The sequence below is a fragment of the Schistocerca cancellata genome, chromosome 3, assembly GCF_023864275.1.
Source record: "Schistocerca cancellata isolate TAMUIC-IGC-003103 chromosome 3, iqSchCanc2.1, whole genome shotgun sequence".
In the NCBI taxonomy this organism is placed as follows: Eukaryota; Metazoa; Arthropoda; class Insecta; order Orthoptera; family Acrididae; genus Schistocerca; species Schistocerca cancellata.
Genome location: NC_064628.1, coordinates 837815039 through 837829012, shown reverse-complemented (window position 1 = coordinate 837829012; position 13974 = coordinate 837815039).

Sequence of the window (13974 nt, the reverse complement as noted above, 5' to 3'; positions counted from 1 at the left end):
GTCCAATAGTCTCATGCAAGAGTAAGATTATGCAGCAGCTGGTTTCTCATTCAAATGTCACATGTGACTACTGCTTATTTATAAGAACTTAATGTTATTTTTCATGTTAGAATAAAAAACATTTAGCAACACATTCAGAATTTGACTGTAGCAGGACACTGACCTGTCACAACTACAGTTTATTGTTCTATGATTTTGTTATTCACATTGGTTGAGATCCCACAAGATTGAGGCAAATGTGAAATTACTGTGTCAAGGAAAGCCATACTCAGCTCCATTCAAGATATCAAGTGCCCTGTATGAGAAGTGTCCATGAGGAAAGACATGCTGTTTGTTCATCTGTGCATAATTGAATAGCCACATCACAAACATCAAGTTGGAGAATTGGCTTTTATGGAGCAAGACAGCTATCTACATGGACAGTGAGGTACCACCACCAACCATCAGTACAGTAACCACTGTTGTGGCTCCTGTTGACACAGCAGTAGACAAAGGCACACTATTAGTGATGTGTTCAGTTGGAACATAGGACACAGGAGTGGTATCATGTCACCTTTCAGACAAGCCTTAATTCTGTGTACAGCATCTCAATTGATGTATTTGTGTGTGGATGCTCCATGGAGAACAAATGTTGCCGGATTTTATTCTTATCAGCGTACAAACCAGCAACTGTTGTGATGGTATCATTTGCCATTTGGCACACAACAGAATCATACCCGGTTTGCATAGCCGTTAATTTGGACAGCCACTGTCAGATCTCTGATGGCTTAAGGTCAGTGTCTGCGCCCTGTCCTTGATATCTCCATAATGTTATCTATCAACAAGATAATTCAAGATCATATGTAACCTGTGTTATTCTCACCTACCTCAGTACAGAGGGTGTTCTACAATTACCCTGGCCAGAATGTTCTCAGCTCCTTTACCATCAAAACAGCCAGTCGTGGGTTGCAGAGACGTTAGTATGCCACCATTTACCAGCCACTATTATTGAGGGACTGTGGCATAAAGTTCAAGCAACATGAAATGATACATCCTTGGATCCAAGTTCAGTTGGACTTGATGGCCAGGTGGGTTATTGTCACTATTGCTGCTAGAGGTGGCAGCTTTGTGTGCTGAATTTCATGTCCTGTATACCCTCAAATCACCTACAAATTAAGTCATGAATTTTTCCTGCAACACTATATAAGCACAATAATTACAATTTCATTGTTTGTCACCCTTTCTGGCATTGTAGTTCTAGTGACCATTAGTGTGTTTACTTTTATAAGAATACAGAAATTTAGATTTCATCATTTTAGTGTTCTGATAAAATTTATGGATGTAAGTAGATTTGTTCAGAATGTCAAGAGCATAGTGTAAAAACAGGTTGTGCATGTACACAAGACAGATATCCTATCCAATTTAAATGGAACAAATTATTACTCTCACATCTTATTATCTTCATACATTTATTTAAATATTCGAACATCCTATTGTCAAGCAATATATGGGAACAGAATGTAGGAGATGAGGTACTGGCAGAATTGAAGCCATGAGGACGGCTCCTGAGTTGTGCTTGGGTAGCTCAGTTGATAGAGCACTTGCTCGCAAAAGGCAAAGGTCCCGAGTTCGAGTCTTCATCCGGTACACAGTTTTTATCTGTCAGGATGTTTAATATATGGGAACTATAGAAATACAGAAAATTTTTATAACTATTGTTTTTTGATAAGTCTTTAATAAATAATTGTGTGCATAATTTTCCTTAGTTAAGCACTGATTCACTTCTTTTGATTTCAGAAGCCACCGTTCCCATGGAATTCATTTTAAGGAATGATGATAAGAATTTCAGTGTTATTCCAACTGAAGGTGTTCTGTACTCTGCTTCATCTGGCGGCAACACAATGGAACTGAGAGTACAGTTTTCCTCGGCCCAGTCGTAAGAGTTCTTTTTTTCCCCTCCTCCTTTTTCTTTCATCAATAATGATATAGATATGTACATTGTGGCATCTCTCGTTAGATATTTTGTGATGTGAAAAAGTAATCTAGAAGCACTTTATAGTCAAATGTGGTTCTACCTGAACATATGATTCCCATATGTTCTACTTCTTTCATTTTAGGGCACTTGGTGTTAAATCTTGGTTGTATAGTGTATGTAAGCTTTTAGCAAGTACTTTATTGTGACAAAACAAGATTCCAAGCCTCCTGGGTTGGTTCAAAAAAATTCAGAAAAATATTCCATAGTATTAATGAGTGACTATTCAGCAATCAATTTCAGCTGTAATGTTTTTGGGTTGGTGCATAAGTCCGTAGTGTTCTTCCATAAGTTTAATAAGCACAGCAGGTACACAGAATAGAGATTTAGTCATTAATAATATATTCTCCTTCACCACTTACAATAGTCTGCCAATGCTGGGGTAACTTTTTGATTCCATGACTGAAGAAGTCACTTGGTTTTGAGATGAAGAACCTGTTGAGCCATGTTCAAAGGACATTTTCATGTGCAAAAGGAACTTTCTTGAAAGTTGTTTGATACAGCGTGGAAAAGGTGAAAATCTGAGGGTGCAAGATCAGATGAAAAAGGTGGGTGGAGAATGACTTCCAAATCCAACTCCTGTATAGTGTTTTCTGTCAGTCTAACAAAATGCGGGCAGGTGTTATCATGGAGTAGCATCATTTCGTGAAGACTTCCTGGTCACTGTTCTTGGACTGTGTATGCAAGATGTCTCAGTTGTTGACAATACATGTCAGCAGTGACAGTTATACCTTAGGGAAGCAATTCATAGTACATCACATTATTGCTACCCTACCGGATTGTAATATACTGTGGCAAAAATGTTTTTGTGATAAAGTTCGGGATGTGTATCATTGGATGTGTATCATTGCTTAACACAAGAAAAACAATATACCACCTCTTATTACAGATAGCCTCCAACAAATAAATAACACATCTCTTGTGTAATCCAGGCTGGTGCTTCTTAATGCTCAATCAATCAATCACTTTATTCATCCGTCAACAATATACATTGTATGGATATAGTCAATTACATAATAGTTCCTTATCTTTAATTTATTTCAAAAACTTGGATAATAACTGTCTCTCGATGACTTGAAATATTGGAATTTCAATCATTAATTACTCCATAATTACAATAGCAATTTTATTCCTACCATGTGCATGTAGTTTATATCGTGTGTAAATTTTTTTTTTTTTTATTTATTTATCTCTTGTTCCAGTGATCCATGTTGTGACAGTATCACAGGATATGGAACGTGTCAATTTTACAAAGTTTTGGCCAGAATTTATGGTAATACATAAAACAAAACAAAAACAGTAAACAGTAACTTAGGTCCCACTACAAAAAAATACATTTTAGATATAGATAGAGATTACAAAACAAAAAACAGTGAACAGTAACTTAGGTCCCACTACAAAAATACATTTTAGAGAGAGATAAAGATTACAAAATAATAAGTGTTACAAAGAAATAAATATTGCAAAATATATGTTCACAATAAAAATATTCGGTATTACAAATACAAATTTGGGCATACATTTGCATTTTACAATACAAGAGATGTTAAGCACTGTAGTTCAGGAACTCTTCTAATGTATAAAATGATCCTTGCAATAGGAACTGCCTTAAGGTTTTTTTGAACAGGAGATCATCATCTATCAAACACTTAATTCTTGAAGGGAGGGCATTAAAAATCTTACAGCCACTGAAATGGACTCCTTTCTGCACCATACTTAGATTTGGCTGTTCATAGTGGATATCATGTTTCCTTCTAGTATTGTGACTGTGATATGCACTATTAAGCTTAAAGATGGATTTTTCTTTCCTTATGAAGCACATCAATGAGAATATATATTGCGCAGTGGATGTAAGTATTTCAAGCTTCTTAAAAAGATTCCTGCATGTGGCTCTAGGATTGACTCCACACATGATCCAACTACGGCTAAATTGCATACCTGGTCAAATTCACAAATGCCCATCACAGCTACTGTGTCTTCCACACCGCATGCAAATTCGTTCGACCCGGTTTCTGCACAGCCCATCTTCCAGAGTTCAAATGTTCACGCCAACTTTTCCGCCGCTTCTCCGCACTTGTACACCAGAGCAAAAGCAGCTTTAATTCAGCGCCTGTCACCAACATCACAGGAACAATTTCATCAAGGACATCCTACCGATCAATGACAATGCACCAATTACATTGACGACAATGCCGGCTGTTTCTCAGTGCAACACTGGACGTGCCACGCCCCCTCTACGCAGCACCCGAGCCGCACCGACTCTGCTCGACTGCTACTGACAGCGATGTCACGGCCGCCGCCTGCTGGCTCACTGATCTCGACCCAGTCAATCCAAACAGCTGTGTGACATATGATCCTGCCACAGCTACCGCACCCGCATCTTGTCAACAACTCGCCGGCACTACACATGCTTACCGCTCGGCCGTTCACTACTCGATCACGCCTACAACTTGTTCACCCACCCCAGAATATGATTTCAGCTGTATCAACGCTTCATACAGTAGTGAACATGTTCTCACTATGCCGCCACTGAGTACTGAGTTTGACATTCACGATCGCACGCACTATCTCTGTTACTCGAACTGTTATGTCAGTACTGTGCCACCATCCTTGTCTTGTACGCCAGGTTACCCTTTGATAGAGACAGATTCTGATTTTGACCCCATCTTACTTGCCTGAACAACTGTGACAGCTACGTGAGCAAATTCTGACATACAACTTGTTGGTACAAGATCAGTTACACATGCTGCAGCTGACACCGACTGAGCATGACATGCAACGAGATGCTCCTGTCATTTTTCCACCTCCAACTGCTGACGATCCTTTGCAGTTACTACCAGCAACAACTAATACCCTGACGAACAGGCTACATGGATCTGTGTCCCAGATGTCACAACTGTCATCATCACGCCGCCTCAAGTGGAAATTCTATGTTACTAATATGATACGAGCAACTTATTTACACCGCTGCCACCTTTCCTTGGTAGTTCCAGACACTTCGTTTCTGTATCATGGCATAACCAGCTGCATTCCAGTGCCACTTCCTTTACCACCCTCTTCACTACCTCCACAATGTACGACCAACACATCTGTCATTTCTGCTTCGACAAGTGAGCATCTTTCCGCTCCGACACACGACCGTGCAGCAGTTTCACACAAGCAGCTTGCAGCTTTATGACTCGACCGCAGCACTGACAGCAACAGCACACACTCAGCTCCAGTTGCATCGAACTGTGTTGCCTCTCCGCCACGCACCAGTAATTCATCCGCCAATTCGACTTCTTCACGTTCACATCATGTCTCATCACCATCCTGCTCCGACCATGGTTTCACTGACCACGTCTGCCTTCCACCACCTCTCGCCATTGCCACGCCTCGTGCACAAAGCTCACGGCCACGCCCCCCAACCTTCAATCACGGCTGTTTCACACATCAAAACACCAACACTGTCAATTCCGCTTGGAACATCCTGCTATCTACTGCTGTAACACACTCACCGTCCACGGACTCTGAGGTGATGCTTCTGTCTACACCAAAGTCATCTGCTGCCAAGGTCAGTCATGTGCAGCTTGCTGTTTTCTCCTCTGCTGCGATATCACGCGCCTCTACAACTCCGTCATTGCCAAGAGTGTTGCTCATCCGGCATTTCTTATGCAACTTGTTAAGCCACAGCATGCTTGCTCCTTTATGTCATACAGCCAATAACAAACTGTTACCGGACACACTGCACTTACCGCAGCACTCACCAGCAAATACTTTGGTAATACATCACATCACATCTTCGACGCACTCCGCACCTTTGATTGGATCAAAACCCTGCTGCGTTGCATGGCCTCAGCGCGACGATGTTCTCCCCACTGACATGCCGCTGCCTTCTGCTTCCACCGTGCCATCAGTAGCATGGCACGGTCAACCTGTGGACACCTTCCACGCCTCCTTCCCTCCACTGGTCATGCCTACCAAGACATCGAGAAATGGTCCGATCGAACCTCACACTAGCGCCTGCCACTACACGATCAGTCACACGCACCTGCGCCATCTGCCGGCCAGGTGCACACACGCCTCTCATCCTCCTTACCATGCTCCGCACTACCGGTGGGGGTCTCTGTGGTGGTTATCGATGGCAAGAGTCGACCGCCTCATCTTTGAGAATGAACTTCTTTGAAAACTGTTGATCTCAGTGTGTTCCGAACTCTGTATTCGAGCAGATGTGTTTGTACAAACGTGATCAAAATAAAGTTAATTCATTATAAACGAGCTAACGCTTAATGTTGGGTTAGATATTACAGTACATAACATCTCGATTCCCACACATTAAATATGTGTCATATATAAACTTCAAATAGCAAGCTGAGTGTATGCAATGTAAGTTAATGTTGATTGTCACTAAAAGTCTCCATAATAATCATGCTGAACATTCAATCATATGCGTATGAAGTATTTCAGATTCATGTAATGTTGAATAATTGTAAAATCATGAAGATGTGTTATAATACCAAAAGTTATACAGGTGACCACGATTATACCACAGTTCCTGCTGATCAACTATAGGGTGAAAAGTATTTAAACCGACAAACTCTGGGAGGTTGTAGGGGGCATCAAAACAAATATTTTTCCCTAATGTCATTTTTTCCTATGACGATTATTTAAACTGGTGGAGGGAGATTTCTCTGGTGGCAAATTAATTAAATCAACAAACACTTTTCCATTTTTATGACCAAGAGACAACACATTAACACAACCCAATTTCAATTACAGTAGATTTTCAAAAATGCCTCCATTGACACATAAACAAATGTTACAGCATCGGATTGTGTTCTGTCTGACATGGGTAAAAACTCCAGGAATATGCTGAATTGTTCCTGCTGCTGCTACTATCCAGGCAACCAGATCCTCTTCTGATGCAACAGGAGTTGCGTAAACAAGGTTGTGCATCTCTCCCCACACAAAAAAGTCCAGAGGGGACATATCTGGGGTTCACGCAAGCCATGGTACAGGACCACCTCTGCCAATCCACGTTTCTGAGGGCTTTTGGTCCAGGAATCGACGCACATGATGACTGAAATGTGTTGGTGCCCCGTCACGTTGGAACAACATGCGTTGCCTTGTAGGGAGCAGGACGTCTTCCAGCAATTCTGGCAATGCTCTGGTGAGAAAATTGTAATAGTGGCTGCCATTTAATGGCCTAGGTAGCAGATATGGCCCAATTAAACAGTCCCCAACAACAATGATCCACACATTAATGAAGAACCGCACTTGATGAGCGCTAGTAACTGTGGCATGTGGGTTCTCCTCACTCCAAACACGCGAATTGTGCATGTTGAAGATTCCATCACTCCCAAACTTTGCTTCATTGGTAAACAACACAGAGGATGGAAATGTAGGATGCATTTCACACTGTTCCAGGTAGCACTGCAAAAACTGTGCTCTGGATGGATAATCAACTGATTCCAAGTTGTGGACATGCTGTAAGTGAAGAGGACATAACAATTGCTCTCGAAGGACTGTTCTTACATTTGTCTGATTCGTCCTCATGTTATGTGCAATTGCACGAGTGCTGATTAAAGGATCCCACTTCACATGCTTCAAGACAGCTTCCTCAAATCGCAGTGTTCTTACCGTGCAACGGCGTCCCTGTCCAGGTAATCAGATAAATGACCCGGTCTCATGCAGACGTTGGTACACCGCAGGAAAGGTCATATGATGCAGGATATGATGATTAGGATATTGTTGTTGATAAACCCACTGTGCAGCTCATCCGTTGTGGTGCACTAAATAGTATGCACCAACCATATCAGTGTACTCACTCCAGCTGTATCGCTCCATTAGTAAACAGAGACAAAGCACTACTACACTGGTGGACAGCAGTTGCCTGCAACTGAAGAGCATAATACACCCTCTAACAACTGAAGATTGTAATACGGCCTCTAACAACTGAAGAGCATAATACGGCCTCCACTGGTTTAAATAATCCTCATAGGAAAAAATGACATTAGGGAAAAATATTTTTTTTTATATTCCCTACAACCTCCCAGAGTTTATCGGTTTAAATACTTTTCATCCTGTAGAGTGTTAAGTAGACAAATGCATATGTATTATCCAGTTGACTATATTTCTCTTCAAAATTCATATTGTTGTCAGTTCCTGTCAGTATAGGTGAGATAAGGTACTATTTTTAAATCAGCGAAGCATTTCATGTACCAAGAATTGTTTTAGACATGTGGCTATAAACAAAATGTTAATGGTGTAAATAATGAATATAGTACCGAAGTATAAAGATGTTGAAGCAGATACTACATTAGCTAGGGCCCTTGTGCTTGCCAGACCCATGGTACACAGAGAGTGTATCCCCCTGAGGGTTGATCATATGAAACCTCAGAAAATATCATAAAAGTAGAGTGTATTAAGCAAATTATTGTACCTCACATCATCAAACACCAACATCATGAATCAAAATAGATAATCAAAGTCAGCATAAATCCAAAGGATAGATGTGTGCATGAATGTGTGTATGTGAATGTAGTACTCATGTATAATTGTGTTGAAGCGGATACCACATCAGCTGTGCTTGCTTGCCTGGCACAAACATAGAGTGTAGCCCCGTGAAAGTTGATCATCTATGAACATTTGGCTTCAGCTGTGTGATGTTTCTCAAACCAAATATACTTACATGACTTTGGAAAAATTAAACTAAATGCATTTGGATGTGGTATTTCTAAGATCTTGAATGGTCCAATGTATATATCAAAGAACTTTTTTGTTTCTTTGTTAATTGATTTTGACTTTTCATAACTCATAGTCAACATGAGGTCTCCTGCTTTAAACTATGTAACTTTAAGATTTTTGTCATGCTCCTTCTTCCTCTTACCATGATATGCCCCGATATTTTTCTTCACTGCCTCTTCCCTCTCATCAGTAGTTAAATCTGTACAAGTTGGAAACTCAATACATTTCGCCAACTAAGTTAGCAGGTTGGGCAGTTGATAATGCTTTAGATTAGCATTAAGTAGACACACCAGTCAATTTGTCTTCTTGTGTTGGAAAAATTAGTATAAGTGCTCCTGATACCAATTTATTTTAGTAATCTTACCTTCAAAACAAAGATATAACTTCAGTGGTGATATTTCAGGTGCAGTTTGTTCCCCAAGCTCTTCCTTATCGCTTCTGTGAAACATGATGTTTGTGCCCACCAAAACTGTCTAGACTCCTCACCAACAATGCACTGAATGGTTAGGGGAATTGTTAAAGGAACAACTCTTATTACTGAGTATTCCCACCAGATTTAAGTCCAATGTCACATCACTGTTTCAATTGTTGAAACCGTCTGTCAGCAAAAAAGGCCAATATCAACATTGGCCCTTCTTACAACAAATGTAAAATAAGAGGGAGGGCCAATTTTAAGATTGACCCTTTTATGCTAATTGGAAACTTGATAAAACATTTTGGGCTTACATATTTAAACTCCAGTATCTCTCAACCTATGTGGCTTAGACATTGGCCGTTTAACATTATGAAGAGCACATGAAAACTATAGGTGTACACCAATAAAACCAGTTTTGACAAATATTGACATGGGCCCTCTTAGAATAAAGCCACAGAAATACTGACTTCCATTTCTTGGTAATACCTTTGGCAAAGCAAATGTCATTTAGCTCACACAGTGGTGCTACTTTGTTATGATATCTGCCACTTTTCTGACATATATCAACATAAGTTATTGTACAGAAGCGATGAATGCAGCTCCAACGAATGCATTAGTTTTTAAATACATCACATTGTATGTTAATGGTGTCTCCAAGTGCACAATGTCAGTTATATTTTGTATCTTGGATATGTACTCGTACCCTGTAATATGACAAATGGTTTATAATACCAGAAATATGAATTTTCTACAATGACATGTCACAGACACGTCAGACATTTTTAACATGTAAGTAATGTTTGCAGTATGTAATAACTGCTTGTTTCTGTGTCCTACACTACATGATGTGTGTGCTTTATTAATTTCCATTTCGACACACACTTGAGAATGACTACAAAGCTGAAATCATGATTGTGTACAATAAATAAACAATTAACAGTCAAATGGCAGAAAGTTCTTTCAAAAACATTGTTTTCTATTTGCCTAAGTTTTGGTAATCATTATCTGAAAAGTATAATTATTGATTTCTTATAATGGGAGTGTACAGTGTGTAGCAGTACTTGATTGTTATTTTAATGCAGTAAACCATATAGTGCAATTTCTACTTACTATTGTTTTGTTATTAGGAACAGCATGCCCTTTGAAGATGGCTTGCTGATTGTAACCAGTGTGCCTCAAGACTTTTTTGAAGTTGAATTGACTGCTACTGCTGTGCTTGATGAGAAATTCAGTTTTGAAAAATGCTAAATGTTTATGTAGATATAGATATAGTATGTAAATGTAAACATAATCTATTGCTAACCATGAAATTTTATGAAATCTGTTATCAACAAAGAATGTAAATGAAGACAATAGAGTAGAACAAAATGTTAGAAATCTTTTTGATTAAATATTGCCATTCTAATATTTTACCTGAATATATTTACAAGTAAATGACTGTGCAATTATTTATTGTTAATTAACAGTAATGAAGTTCACTTTGAAAATATATTAACAGACTCTCTAGTGATGGAAACTTATGCTGTACTGGTTTTCTTAGGACATGTAGTGTGTAAGCATATATGTCATAGTGGCACAAATACATGGCAAAGTATGAGCTAAAAAGTCTTTTTAAAGTACTTAACAGAAGGAACTAAGGTAATCTCTACTGATGGCACTGAATTTCAGTCAACAGCTGATTCCTTTTTTAACTCATTATTCAGGTTGACCTGTTTATATTTATTAATTTTAAATCTTTGCACATGTCTAGTATTTTGTTTGTTGTTCAGTGTAGCTGCTGTTGGGCAACTTGCTGGGTCCCATCCCAGAGGGAACCAACTGCAAAAGCACAGGACTCTGTTAGTCATCAGGAATTCTTGTGTACATGTACAAAATAATGGAAGCAGAAAGAGCAAAATTTGGACTTACTAATTACAAATAATAGGATCAATAACATATCTGTCAATCCGAAACATTTCCAATGTTGATGCTATAGCACATTATAAGAAATACTGCAAAATATTAAAGACTGTAATACGGATGTCAAAGCAAATATATTACAAGGAAAAGATAGTCATATCAGATAACAAAATAAAGACAATATAGGATATAGTGAAGGAGGAGACTGGTAGAACCAGACATGAAGAGGAACAAATAGCCTTAAGAGTAAATGATACATTGGTGACAGATGTGTATAGTGTTGCAGAACTTTTTAACAAACATTTTATAACTGTTACTGACAAGATGGGGTTGTCAGGTTCGGTAGATGCTGCTATGGATTACCTTAGACCAGACATTTCAAGTAACTTCCATAATATGAATTTGACCCTCACTACCCCAACAGAAATAATGTCCATCATAAAATCTTTAAAATCAAAAACATCTAGTGGGTATGATGAAATATCAACAAAGTTAATTAAAGAATGTGATTCTGAGCTAAGTAACATATTAAGCTATCTGTGTAACCAGTCGTTTATCAGTGGAATATTTCCTGAATGGCTGAAATATGCTGAAGTTAAGCCACTGTTTAAGAAGGGAGATAAAGAAATAGCATCAAATTTCCGTCCAATTTCACTGTTGCCAGCATTCTCAAAAATTTTCGAAAAAGTAATGTACAGTCGTCTTTATAACCATCTTATCTCAAATAACATACTGTCAAAGTCACAGTTTGGATTTCTAAAATGTTCTGATATTGAGAAGGCTATCTTCACTTACAGTGAAAATGTGCTTAATTCATTAGACAAAAAATTGCAGGCAACTGGTATATTTTGTGATCTGTCAAAGGCATTTGACTGTGTAAATCACAATATCCTTTTAAGTAAACTAGAATATTATAGTGTAACAGGAAATGCTGCAAAATGGTTCAAATCTTATATCTCTGGCAGGAAACAAAGGGTGTTATTAGGAAAGAGACATGTATCAAGCTATCAGGCATCATCCAACTGGGAACTAATTACATGTGGGGTCCCACAAGGTTCCATTTTGGGGCCCTTACTTTTCCTTGTGTATATCAATGACCTTTCATCAGTAACATTACCAGATGCCAAGTTTGTTTTGTTTGCTGATGATACAAACATTGCAATAAATAGCAAATCAAGTGTAGTCTTAGAAAGATCAGCCAATAAAATATTTGTGGACATTAATCACTGGTTCCTAGCCAATTCTTTGTCACTAAACTTTGAAAAAACACACTACATGCAGTTCAGAACTTGTAAGGGGTGTCCCAAGAGTATATGTCTAACATATGATGACAAGAAGATAGAAGAAGTGGACAGTGTTAAATTCTTGGGATTACAGCTTGATAATAAATTCAACTGGGAGGAGCACACCATAGAACTGCTGAAGCGTCTTAACAAATCTCTGTTTGCAATGCGAATTTTGTCAGACATAGGGGATATAAAAATGAAAAAGCTGCCATACTATGCTTACTTTCATTCCATAATGTCATATGGGATTATTTTTTGGGGTAATTCATCAAGCCAAGCTAAAGTTAACCAGGCACAAAAATGTGCAATAAGAATTATATGTGGTGTGAACTCAAGAACATCCTGCAGAAGCCTGTTTAGGGAACTAGGGATACTAACTACAGCTTCCCAATATATTTATTCCTTAATGAAATTTGTTATTAAAAATACACTCCTGGAAATGGAAAAAAGAACACATTGACACCGGTGTGTCAGACCCACCATACTTGCTCCGGACACTGCGAGAGGGCTGTATAAGCAATGATCACACGCACGGCACAGCGGACACACCAGGAACCGCGGTGTTGGCCGCCGAATGGCGCTAGCTGCGCAGCATTTGTGCACCGCCGCCGTCAGTGTCAGCCAGTTTGCCGTGGCATACGGAGCTCCATCGCAGTCTTTAACACTGGTAGCATGCCACGACAGCGTGGACGTGAACCGTATGTGCAGTTGACGGACTTTGAGCGAGGGCGTATAGTGGGCATGCGGGAGGCCAGGTGGACGTACCGCCGAATTGCTCAACACGTGGGGCGTGAGGTCTCCACAGTACATCGATGTTGTCGCCAGTGGTCGGCGGAAGGTGCACATGCCCGTCGACCTGGGACCGGACCGCAGCGACGCACGGATGCATGCCAAGACCGTAGGATCCTACGCAGTGCCGTAGGGGACCGCACCGCCACTTCCCAGCAAATTAGGGACACTGTTGCTCCTGGGGTATCGGCGAGGACCATTCGCAACCGTCTCCATGAAGCTGGGCTACGGTCCCGCACACCGTTAGGCCGTCTTCCGCTCACGCCCCAACATCGTGCAGCCCGCCTCCAGTGGTGTCGCGACAGGCGTGAATGGAGGGACGAATGGGGACGTGTCGTCTTCAGCGATGAGAGTCGCTTCTGCCTTGGTGCCAATGATGGTCGTATGCGTGTTTGGCGCCGTGCAGGTGAGCGCCACAATCAGGACAGCATACGACCGAGGCACACAGGGCCAACACCTGGCATCATGGTGTGGGGAGCGATCTCCTACACTGGCCGTACACCACTGGTGATCGTCGAGGGGACACTGAATAGTGCACAGTACATCCAAACCGTCATCGAACCCATCGTTCTACCATTCCTAGACCGGCAAGGGAACTTGCTGTTCCAACAGGACAATGCACGTCCGCATGTATCCCGTGCCACCCAACGTGCTCTAGAAGGTGTAAGTCAACTACCCTGGCCAGCAAGATCTCCGGATCTGTCCCCCATTGAGCATGTTTGGGACTGGATGAAGCGTCGTCTCACGCGGTCTGCACGTCCAGCACGAACGCTGGTCCAACTGAGGAGCCAGGTGGAAATAGCATGGCAAGCCGTTCCACAGGACTACATCCAGCATCTCTACAATCG